Source organism: Sylvia atricapilla, chromosome 4, assembly GCF_009819655.1.
Source record: "Sylvia atricapilla isolate bSylAtr1 chromosome 4, bSylAtr1.pri, whole genome shotgun sequence".
Lineage (NCBI taxonomy): Eukaryota > Metazoa > Chordata > Aves > Passeriformes > Sylviidae > Sylvia > Sylvia atricapilla.
Window position 1 is genome coordinate 14,631,827 of NC_089143.1, and position 12,399 is coordinate 14,644,225.

Below are 12,399 nucleotides of genomic sequence, written 5' to 3' on the forward strand. Positions count from 1 at the left end.
GTCTGTTTTCTTAGCTTCAGATGAGACAATCATCTTTCACTTTCTTTGAGGAATACAGTCTTCTCACAGGGCAAACCTGGAATATTTTGTTTTGTTTTTCAAGCAAGACATAGAAGGTTTCAGTAAGAAAGGAATGATGTAAAAGGGAAAAAGCTCTGACCTTCAAGAGCGATTTTTATATTTATATATAAGTGCCTATACACACATACCATCAAGGCACATTTCACTTGAAGAAAACTGAAAATTCAAAAGTGTTGAGAGAAGAGTTGATGCTTTGAGGTAGCAATTCCCTTGACAAGTCATGGGATAAAAATGAAGATGTTGAAGTTTCTCCCACTGAGAAAGTAAATTGTGTGCCACATTACTGAGTTTTTAATTGGTTTGATCAAGAACTGTGCAAAGAATACTTTTTGCTCTTAATACAGTTGAAGATACATATTTTGATCTTTCTATGTATAGGTATTTTAATGTGTTAGAGAGGAGCTTGACTTTTATGTACTAAACTGTTGTACTCACTGGAGTTAGATTATGTGTATTTGATACCCATAGCAAATGGTCCCCATTATTTGAGTCAGTTTTGAGTTGCAAAAACTTGTGCAGCTAAATTTGATTATATCACATTCCTCAACACAAGGATATTGGCTATTTCAAGAGCCCTCTAAACTGTATTTTTGTCACCTAATGAAAGAAGCATCTGTATTAAAACTGAAGCAGGTTTGGATGGTAAACCCAGAAGCATTGCAGAAAGTCAAGTGTAGCCCTTGAGGATGAGCAGACAAATGTCACAACACAGGCACAGTGTTAGGTCAGGTACCAAATGGCACACACAGTTAGATGTTCACAAAAAGCTGTCTGGGTGTGCACAGTACAAATCTCGCTTATAGTTAGCTACATGTTAAAAGTGGGTTTTGCTACAAATGTCACATGTAGCAAAACAAGCTGCCATGGTAATCCCATGGGAGTTTGTCAGTGGTGGTGTGATTGCAGCCCATGTGTTGCAGTCTGGGAGTTCTCTGAGCAGCAGTGGCTTAGATTGTGTACATACAGGTCAGAGTTAAGTGTTAGCACTCCAGCTCGCCATGTTCTCCTCTCTAAAGCCCATGTTCTGAACTCTAGTAATTATCTAATTTGAAAAGTTTTTCCAGAAACATGATTCAACCTCTATATTTCAGAAGGCAATTGCTGAATCTGCAATATATTTCACGATACCAGCAGTTAATAGTGCCATCTTTGTTTATTGTTACCTATTACATCAGAAGTTCTACCAAAGTATTTTAAGATAAGCAGCACTTCACAATAAACTGGCAATCTTGAAGGCTAAAATAACATTCCTTATGTTATTATCCTTCAGTTCTTGTAAGATCCAGGGGGCTATTGACAACCTAGAGAATCAATCGATTCACACTGAGAAAGAGAATGGTTATTTACACAAAGCAGCTACATAGTTCTATTACACCCACAAGGAAAGCAGGAAGAGAAGGGAAGAAGAGTTGCTGCATCAAGAATTATTTTCCATAAATTAAAACATGATTACTGAAGTTTATTGTTTCTGCAGCCCATGGTGAGTGTTCAGATTGGGAATAAGGAAATAATAAATCACACTTGTAGAGCTGAACTGCTCAATACAGTTTGTTTTTACACATTTGACAGAAGTCCAGCCATCTGAACAACACAGGTCATGCATAAGGCATTGTAAGTGATGACCATTTTTCTTTCTCCCTTGGTTCTGCTCAGAGTCTTCTTTAGCAAATAAATCATGGGCAAGAAAGAATTTCAGAAGGGTTATTTACAAAATAGGTGCCAAATTCTCTAAAATGGATGCAGTTTACACCAAGTAGATGGATTTCTATGTTACAGAAAGTGATGGGGAAGAGAGGTTGCTATATACACTGTATCAAAGTGCTATGGGAAGAAGGGAGAATCAGATAGGCAAAGATAAGCTAAAAGAAAGAAGTCAGTGTTGAGCAGTCCTGAGTAGTTACCAAATACGGCTTTATGAAGGAAACAATTCAAACCAGTTATGAAAGATTTGCAACTGTGCTGAAAAGTTTGTTCAGCTCTGAATTGCACAGTAGGGTAGTAGCAGGACAGGGCCAAATATGGGGGGCAAATATGGGGGGGACTGACCACTGACTCCACTATATGGTCTGGGAAGCAGCACCATGAAGAGCTTTGCATCCCAGTAAATAGGCATGAGGACAGACTCAATGTTCTGTATTAATACCCTTGCCAGTATTTTTGTATTCCCATGTGAGCTACTAGAAAAGCACAGATAATCTTTAAAAAACACATGTGAAACATGGATTATCTGTGAAGAGAATTGATTTATAGCAGATTCTTGTCTGTGTAAACTGCCCCCATTGACTAATGGACTATGACATTTAACGCTGGATGTTGACCCTTATCCTTTCATCCCTTATCCTGGATTAAAGATAGCACAAATGTATGAAACAAGTTGAATAAGCTTTGGCAAAGGAATTCCACCCATACACTCTCTCCTTCCTTCCATGGATGTGTGAACTCTACTAAAAGACTGGGATGTAGGAAGAGGACAAAAATAAAAGGCTGGATTTTATTAAGAAAAAGCCCAAGGGCAAGAAAACTAAAGAATGTCAGTGGGAATCTGAGCATGAAGCAATTTCCTATGCTGTCGTCTAAGACATAGGTGACAGGATCAATTACTGAATATTCAGCAGAAAACTGTAAAGAAACACAGCATCTGGAATATAGATGTGTTGGAAATGCATCATAGCCTCATTATTTATCTATCTTATTCCTATGCCAGGAGACTTCATTATATTTGCAATAAGGAAAGTAACAGTGAGACTATGCCTAAGTAGAAGGTGTCTGGGTAAAAGCAGCCACATACAGAGCAGGGAGCATCAAAATCAGAGCAGAGCAGAGGAAATGAGTAACCAAAATAGAAAAGATCCCTGCATTATTGCAGTATACACTAATGTAACAGTTACAGTAAGCAAGAAAAACCAAAAAACACAACCAAGCAGAAGCCACATCAACTGCAGCAGGTCGGATATTCTGAGGCACTGATACTCCAAACTGAAATTGCACCAACAGTGCTGAATGCCTGTTGACTTAAGGGACTTGAGTTATTTGACAAGTGCTATCAGATACCTAGCCACCTTTGGGCATCTTAATAACCCCTTAGAAGAAAACTGGCTGCAACAGCTTTGTTTATAACTATGTTCAGTGATCTTTTTGCTAACATATTCCTTGACCTTGCTTCCCTCCCCAGTTTGCATTTTCTGGTTTCTGTTATTTCTTTCATTTGTCTGCGCTGACCTCCCTTTAATCACTCATAAAATGTCTAGATAGCTCCTAATGCTCAGTATTGCTACTTGCTCTTATCAGTTATGCCAGGTGAGCAAGAAAAAGCACAAGTCCATTAGCAAACCTAGCACCCTTTTTTGATAGTCTGCCAAGGCAGGAACTGAGATACCTGCTTAGCATTATCTATCTGTTCATTACAGCATGTTCTGAGAAATTGATTTACACAACAAGTAATTGTGCAAGATAGAAGCAAATCTCCCTGGATAGATTTGTATTAATAAACTAACCAAGGCCAGGCTCTGCTGTCCGATTGTGGCAAGATAAACTTTTCCTGTGAACCCATTTACCTCATCTGCTGCTTCTTGGGACCAGTCTTGGTCCATGAAGTCCCCAAAAGGTGTGCAGCCCTTGCCTAGGAGGATTCTTCTCAAATGAGCTTGAGCTAGGTCAAGCAGCAAACAGCTGAGATAATCACAACCCAGTGCCCAAGCATATCCTCCAGACCTTGTGCAGTTTGGCTGTGCAGACAAACAAAAACTGTTCACCTCTCTTACAGGCCATGAGGCTCCATTCCACCCCAAGCAATGACTGAGATTAGCCCTTCCAATTTCACCAGCCCATTTATCAGTGTGATCCATCCAGCAGTCCCAGTGTGTTCAGAGCTGTTTTGAAGTCTTGCTTGCTTGAGAAAAGGGTGCTCAGCCTGTGTTAGTAAAACACAGGACAGCCTTTCCAAAAAACACCATTAATGACTAACTGGAATGAGAAATTAAAGTCTCCACTCATGTTTTATATCTCGTTTCATGAAGACCAAATTGTAGTTTTCCCTCCTGCTCTGCACAGTTAGTAGTGGCAATAACACTGTCCCTGCTTCCTTATCAGCTGTGTCTTATGTTGTACCCAGGTGACAGGGTTTAGGGCTCCTCTCTCTCATCAGTGCTGCACTGCTCTTCTAAGACAGCTCCAGTTGTACATGGAGAGCCTTTCCAATTTAATTTTTGAGTAAAACACAGTACAATAGTTCCAGAAAACAAGTTAACCTTCACAGTTCAGTTGGTTACCATACCACTAGGGGAAACCCAGATACACGTACTCTAATGCAGAAAACACTAGGCAAGTTCATTAAACAAATATTAGATGTAGCAGAGGATCAGGCAGCCTGATCAGGAGAAAGAGGTGGGTGAGGCCTTCTACTGGCAGCTGAAAGTACCCTCAAAATCACAGGCACTAGTTCTTGTGAGTGAGTTTAACTACACTGACATCAGCAGGAGAGGCAACAGAGTGAAGCACAAACAGCCCTCCCTGGAGGATCCTGGAAAGAATTGTTGACTACTTCCTGACACAGGTAGTGCAGTTCCCACAAGGAATAGTGTGCTTCTCAACCTCATGCTAACCCCAAACAGGGAAGGCCTTCAAGGGTGGAGATGTGAAGGCTGGGGACAGCCTTGGCTGCAGTGACTATGAGATCTGGAGTTCAGTATCAGGTAAGGAGGAAACAGGGCAGGAAGCAAGATTGCAACTATGGACTTCAGGAGAGGTAACTTTAGCCTCTTCAGGGATGTTCTTGGAAGAGTCCCATGGAAACAGGCACTGTAGGGAAAGGGGTTTCAAGAGAGCTGATTGACAGCCAAGGATCACTTCCTCCAGACTCCAGAACAGTGCCTCCCAATGTGCAAGAAGTCAGGCAAAAGTGTGAAGAGACCTGTGGTCCTGTCCTTACTCAAGCGTAAGCAGGAAACACACTCGAGATGGAAGCATGGTTGGGCTACTCTGAATGAATAAAGGGATATTTTCAGAGTACATAGGACTGAGACTAGGAAGGTCAAGGCCCACCTGATATCAAGTCTGGCCTAGGACGTCAAGGACAAGAATGTTTTTCTTTCATTATTGATGTATTTGAAGAAGCCTAAGGATAATGTGGGCCTATCAGTAAATGGAGGGGGACTCTGGTAACAGAGGATGCAAAGACAGTTACAAACACCTTCTTTGCATCAGCCCTCACTGATATGACAAGCACCCAGGAATCCCTGACCCAGCACACCAAGGTAAGAGAATGATGGAAAGACTTTCTTTTGGTCAAGGAGAATTAGGTTAGAGATCACCCAGGTAAACTTGATATCCACAAGTCCATGGGCCCTAACTGGATGCATCTGTGAGTGCTGGGAGAGCTGACAGACACCAAAGCAAAGCCTCCTGTGATCATGTTTGAAAGCTCATGGAGATCAGGAAAGGTACCTGAGGACTGCAAGAAGGCAAAAGATCTTTTTAAGTCTTTACTGGTCAGCTGTGTCTGACCCCAGTCAATAAGTTTTTATTATATCACCATCTGCCTTCAGAAGCACTAATAGGCCAATATTTAAGAGTTCATTTTCTGACCTGAAAAAGCTACTATAGATTAGAGACATGAATCCAAATGTCCCAGTGCCCAGAATAATTGCCACATTCTTCAGATAATTAATTTGAATTAAGAGGATTAAAAGTGGTTGTCTACACTGATTAAAAGCATGATGTCACAGAGGCCAAAACCCAGCAGAGGAGTGACAGCCATGCTGAGATAGCCATGGCCAGTGCAGGTGTGAGCCCTTGGTGCCGGGGGCTGTCAGGCAGCAGTGTTGCTGCCCAGCCTGTTTTTTCGGCCTCTCCTAGGGCAAATTCTTCTATCCTGCATGGCACTGCATTAGTGTGCCCTGCAAACATACCCTCTGTGCCTTTACAATGTTAAAAGGAGATAAAAAGTTTCATCTTCGTGTCTCAAATATCTGGTGCCAATGCTCAGGATACCCTTGGCACTCCGACACTATCAGCCCCCACAGAGGGATAGTGCATGGCACAGTTTGTTAAACTGTTGCTGACATCACAGATAGAAACCACCTTGTTCAGCATTTCAATCAATAAAATACCTATGCACCCTTCCAAGAGATCTTTGTTATCCCGTGTGATAATTCAGTTAGGAAGAAAGAAAACAAGAAAGAAAGAAAGTACCAGACTAGCTTACAAACCCCTGCCTCCTTACCTTGTGCCCCAATGCCATTATGCCAGGAATAGCTGGATTGTTTGTGATGCAGTAAATGCTTCACAAAATGTTAGGGGTACATGCATTAAAAAAAATAAAAATCCCTCCTTTGGATTATATAATTATTATGGCCTTAAGTCTGCCTATAAGATCCGTAACATTTGAATTCCCCAGGCAGCCACCTACCCCACCATCACTTGCAGAGGAAAGCAGAAATTTAGATAACTACCCTGGGCTTTGTTTACCTGCCTCATATATAATTCAGAAGTATTTAAAAGGGTGATGATGGGAGTCTGGGTTTAATAAAGACCCCTTCTGCAAATATACAAGATACCTGCAATTCATTCTTTCACTTAATCCAATTAAACTGTTTTCTTTGAAACATTTAAATGGTTACACTAGCGTTAACAAATAAATGCCTTGGACAAAGAAGTTCAAAATGCAGTTTTTGAAGATATTCATGCTACTTCACTCAAGAATAATTGATCTAAAATATCTTACCTATTTATCTCACCTTTGATCTCCTTGATACATGACATGGCTTAACCCCAGCAGGTGACTAAGCCCCACACAGCCACTCATTCTCTCCTCCAGGGTGGGAGGAGAAAATTGGAAGACTAAAAGTGAGAATATTTGTGTATTGGGATAAAGACAGTTTAACAGGTAAAGCAAAAGCCATACATACAGGCAAAGCAAAACAAGGAATTCTTTCACATGTCCCATGGGCAGGGAAGTGTTCAGACACCCCCAGGACAACAGAGCTCCACCACACGTAACAGTACTCAGAAAGACAAATATCATCACTCCAAATGTCTCCCTTTCCTTCTTCTCTCAGCTGGATGTGCTCAGTATGATGGAATGTTGGGTCAGTTGGGGACAAATGTCCAGCTGTGTCACCTCTCCACTCATTGTGCACCCCCAGCTTCCTCACTGGTGGATGGGGTGAGGGGCAGAAAAGGCTTTTACAGTGTGTAGGTGCTGTTCAGCAATAAAGCAAACATGTTCATATTGAAATCTACTCCTTAGAGAGGAGATGACAGTCCTCTTTCAGCCAACATCAATGGGTAAAGTGCAGCCTGTAACAGTCTGTGAACCCAGCTGGGGTTCATAAGCCGTGTTAGATTGCTGATGTTGAATGGCAACCCCACAGGAGCATCTCCAACTTTGAACACCCATAACTGGTCCAGGGCATGGCTGGGCTTGGATCTGCTGCTTGTACCTGTAAATTTTCCAAATTTCTGCCCCAGTTTTGCACCACCAGCCCCAGCATATATCTCAACCGCTGAACAGTGGTCCGCCCCATATACATTTATTGGCACAAATGCATGAGGTGCATAATCTACATCACAAGACAAATTTATCTTACCTCCATTAGATTCAAAGCAGAGAATCATTCTCAGTATTCTCCTTCAAGACCTGTTTGCTAGAAGCACAAATAACAGTATCCTCAGGATTTGTGTGCCACCAATAAAAAGTGAAAAATTAGGGTGTTCCTTTGAACATTTGAGTTCAGATGAAATACCGTACGAAACCAACAGGACAGTTTCTGAGAGAAATAGGATATTTTTGCAGAAAGACCAGACTTTTTTTCTCTCCTACAGATATAATAAATAATCAACTGGTGTTTTCCCATTACACCCATCACACAGCCTACAGAGCAAGCTTTGACTGCATTTGAAACTTCCACACTAACCCATAACCGGGGAAGAGAAAGAAAAGAATAACACTACTGCAATAAAAATCAACAAAAATATTCTCAGTGAGTACCTTCTTCGGAACACTGCTGAAAAAAAGTCCTTCCCCCACATGTCCTCTGGTTCACCAAGGACTATTTCTCAGATAGAAACTTTTTTCTTCCTGTTATAATACTGTGGATTCAGACCAAGCAACAGGTGCCAAATTATAAAAAAATTGAACACTTACCTCCTCATTAAATAGTCATAGTTTTAGACTATGTGTCTCCAGGAGCAGCCCTGCCCACCACGAGCAAAACTTCTGACACACAAATACAGAGCTGTTTCTGGCTCATACCAGTGAGCCTGAAGACAACCACCCCTAACAACAACTGTTTTTCTTCAGTCATTTTTCAGCTGTTTTCAATCCCTTTATTTTGCTTTTAAGCCTCCCCAGCTGTGCCCCAGGAACCCTGATTTAGCTATTTCAGATACTTTATTTTTCTCATCCTTTTCGAGCTGAAAACCTACTTGAAACTTTTAGCAGAAAAAAAGTTTCCCAGGCCATCTTGAATGCCATTTTATGGTAATCCAATAGATATGAAGTAACATTTTGGGGTCTACTTCATTATTTTTCATTTCTACTTAATTTTCTTATTTCCATGTATGGAAATATATGTGATTTTTAAAAAATAAACAGCAATTTTCACTGCTTGTGATGTCTTACCCAGCTAATACTAGTCATTTGCAGGTCTAAGACTAGGAGCTGTCCATCATACAGCAGGCACATTCAGGCATAGGCAGGCTTTGAAAACTGTGCCCTGCAGAGGCTGAGGTCAATGCCTCCTCCTGAGGTGAGCAAAGCACCTGGCCCAGGTGAGGAAATTTTAAATTCCTCTGGGACTTGCAACTAGGAGAACTGCCAGGATGTATCAACATGGTGCTGAAATTGACTGTTCTTCTGGTCAGATGTGAAATCCATTCTCAGCTCTGTGATATTCTCCATTAACCAGAGTTTGCTTCTTTGAAGATGCTGTATGTATGCTGCAGGAATTCTGCCATCCAGCCTCCCTTGTCAATTTTAAAAGGTTGCTAAGTCATTTGAATGCTAAATTTGACGTGAAAGCAGTAAGTGTTCACCATCCAGTGAGAAACAGAGCATTTTGTAAAACCCCTGCATTTGACATTTTGGCTTAGATCTATGAGTGAACAAAATCAGGAGGAGCCCCACTTATCTCTGTCTGTATTCTGCCCTGTGGCTGAGCCAGCCCCAAGCCCTGGTGTCCAAACCTCAAGAACAAGTGCATCCTTAAGATCATAGAGCTCCACCACGTTGATGGGGTAAGTATGGGAACAACCCCTGAAAAGCAGACCTGGCTACTGTATCCTGCCACATCTTCACTGCCCTACAAATGCCCTAATGCACCCAGGGGTTATGTTTTGTGGGTGCTCTAGCTGAGTGGTCCTTCTAGCTTTTACCACCTTGAGATTTTGACCCCCAGAACACCTTCTGTGACAACATCTATAGTGTCTCTGTGGAAACTTTTTCATCGACCAAACAATTACTCTTGCTCAAAAATTACCCAATGCGGTGTCCTGAAGCTGGGTATCAATTAAAAGTGACAAAGACTGAGTAAAGGTAGCTTCAAACATTCCTGCCAGTATGTGTGACAAGCCTTCCCTGGCAAGGTTCAGTTGCACATGGTGTAAGAAATCCCAAAAGCTTTACACTAAGCTGTGGCTCAATGTAATTTAATCAAATCACCTGTTACACATGGTCAAGATGTCTTAACAGCTTTAAAAGTTGCCTCTCAGGTATTGTACCTCTGACTCACATCCAAGAGGGGCAGCTGAATATGACTTGGTAAGAAGTTAGTTTTACTAATAGAGGAAGACTCTTTGTGGTGCTCTCAGGCAATATTCATATCCATCACTGGACATCTCATTGCAACAGTAGAAGACCACTTAATCAGAATCTCCAAATTCACCAAGAACCAGACCTCTCATTCTCTGAAGGGACTAATGATGACCTTGAATCCACAAATTAATCTCTCAGACTCTTTCAGTTACTGGGTTCAATAGTGTTGTTTTCCTAGCTGTAATATCTCAGCTTTATAGCCACTGGTGTTTAGTTACTTTCCCCCATGGGTCATTCTTCCAGCTGCAGACATCTGTCCTAAGTGTACCCACCTGAAGTGTTTGCACACAACACTTCATGTGTGTGCATACCCAAGGTGAAGCAGCCTGGCTGCTGTCCTGCAGAGGGAGGTCTCCTCCATCCCTTCCCTGGCAGTGTCCAAGGTGAAGCCCTGGGATGGGGTGACCCTGAACACTGAGCTGCTTTCTCACAGCACCTCAGCGAATGCTTTGAGCCCATTTATTTAGGGTTTGCTGAGATTATGAATGGATAATGGCTGGAGGGGTGAACTGGAGCTGCTTCATCACATCCATAACCATGAGGTTCTTAAAGAAGGACTGTCAGCTCCATGCATCTGGGTCTAAGAGACCTTGCTTGGCTCACCAGGCATTTGTTTTACTCCAAGGGAAGTAAAACTTATTTCTTTCCCTGTGTTTCAAGGTAGCGTTGAAATTGCTGCTGATGAATGCAAAGTGCTCCCTGCCTGCTGCCATATACGCAGTCATTTAACCATCAGGTCGAGCCAGCCACCCAGCCCCAGTGTCAATTCCACCTCATCCCACCCCCAGAAGTCCTGGATTGTTTTGGAGCTCTGTTCCTCCAGCCCCACCTCCTGCTCTGTCTGTGATTCCTCAATCCCCAGCAACCCAAGCTTGCAACGTGACGGAGAGAGGGAACAAAACAAGATGTCATTCCCTGCCCCTCATTTTCCCAAGCTGGGTGAACATCAGCTTGGGGATTCCTTGGTTTAGCAGCATTGCTATGTTTGAGGGGAAGGAAGAAGAGCTGTCACAGACACAAAGGACTGAAGGCAGAGGTGGGGTCCCACCTGAGACACAACGAGCTACCTGGGATTTCTTCTTTCCCCTATCCATGGACAGAGGTGTCAGCTCTGAGGGCAGTGAGGACATGCCCAACCTGGCCAAAGGCAGCAACCAGGCTAAATAGATCTCTCCATGATATAGTCAAACTCAGCTTCTTCCCACTTCCAGCATACAAGCCTGTGATTTGAGCCATCATGCTGTTCCTTTTCGTCAGAAACGCTCTTTGTGTCACACCTGTCCTCAAGCACAGGCCAAAGGATGCTCTGCAACTCCTGGGTGGGAGCAGCCACATGAACCCCACTCTGCGAGGGAGTGTTTGAAACTGAACTAGAACAGGCTTTGAGGAAGACAGGGAAATTGCTCTGATCAGTATCTTTAAGGATGTCTTTTCAGATGATATAACAGCAGGAAGCAAGAAACAAGAGTCAATACCTTTTGTTTGTACTGTACAGCAATACAAGAGCCAGCCTTCAAGCTGGCAGCCATTTGAGATCCAGTGCCTGAGGCCATTGCATTAGTCAGTTAAAATAGGGCTTAATGCTCTCCTCAGTCACATGAGCACCAATTTTCCTAATGTCAAGTATGGCCATGTATTGCCTCACCAAGGGCAGCGTTTGGTCCACAAATTGTTTGCATGTCCTATAATTTATGCATTTTGCATTGTGTAAAAAACCTCCAGTCTATCAGCTGTGGTGTTGGTTGCAAAATATCTTCTCCTGTAATTACCCCAATTGTTTATGTCATGGTAATGTGTCCTTAGCTGTTGAGCCATGTAAAAGATTGATACACCAAAAGAGTAAATGGCAATTAGGGAATTTCATCAGGTGCTGGGTAAGATACAATGCCTGTGACAATTTAATTCTAGCCTTTGCTCTGCTTCTCTTGTTGTCTTGTTGAAACACTCAGATCTCATTAGTTAGGGGAAACCTGCTTAGGGACAACTCCATTAAATCAGTGTGATTACTTTCCAATATGCAAAGTGAACACCCAGTTCTCTCATATGGATCATGTATTTTCTTTGGAGTAGAATTGTCATAAAGGGAGTAAGAGCTAAAGAAAATTCTGTAAAAATATAATGAGGGAGTTTACACATCCAGTGTCATGCCTCTGGCATGTGGCAACACCAGGAGTGGTCATTAGGTAGTGAAAAAACATCTGAATGCAGATAAAGAGCTTGCAAGGAAGCGCAGCCCACTGAGATGATGAAACAGAAGCATGGCCTGGCATTCCCTGCTATGTGCGTGGTATCCTTCCTTATGCAGTTCCTGAAACAGTGGATTTTTGCTTCACACCGCTCACCATTCATTTTTAAAAGACCTGAAATTCTGTGCTATTGGTTGTGTGTTGGTTCAGCTGCTGCCAGTGGTGCCACAACAGGCTGCACCCCCAAACAATTCGCTGTGAATTAGAGAACAGCCTTTCTCAAGGGCACAGAGTGGCGGTCCAAAGGGCCTGACTGGGTGC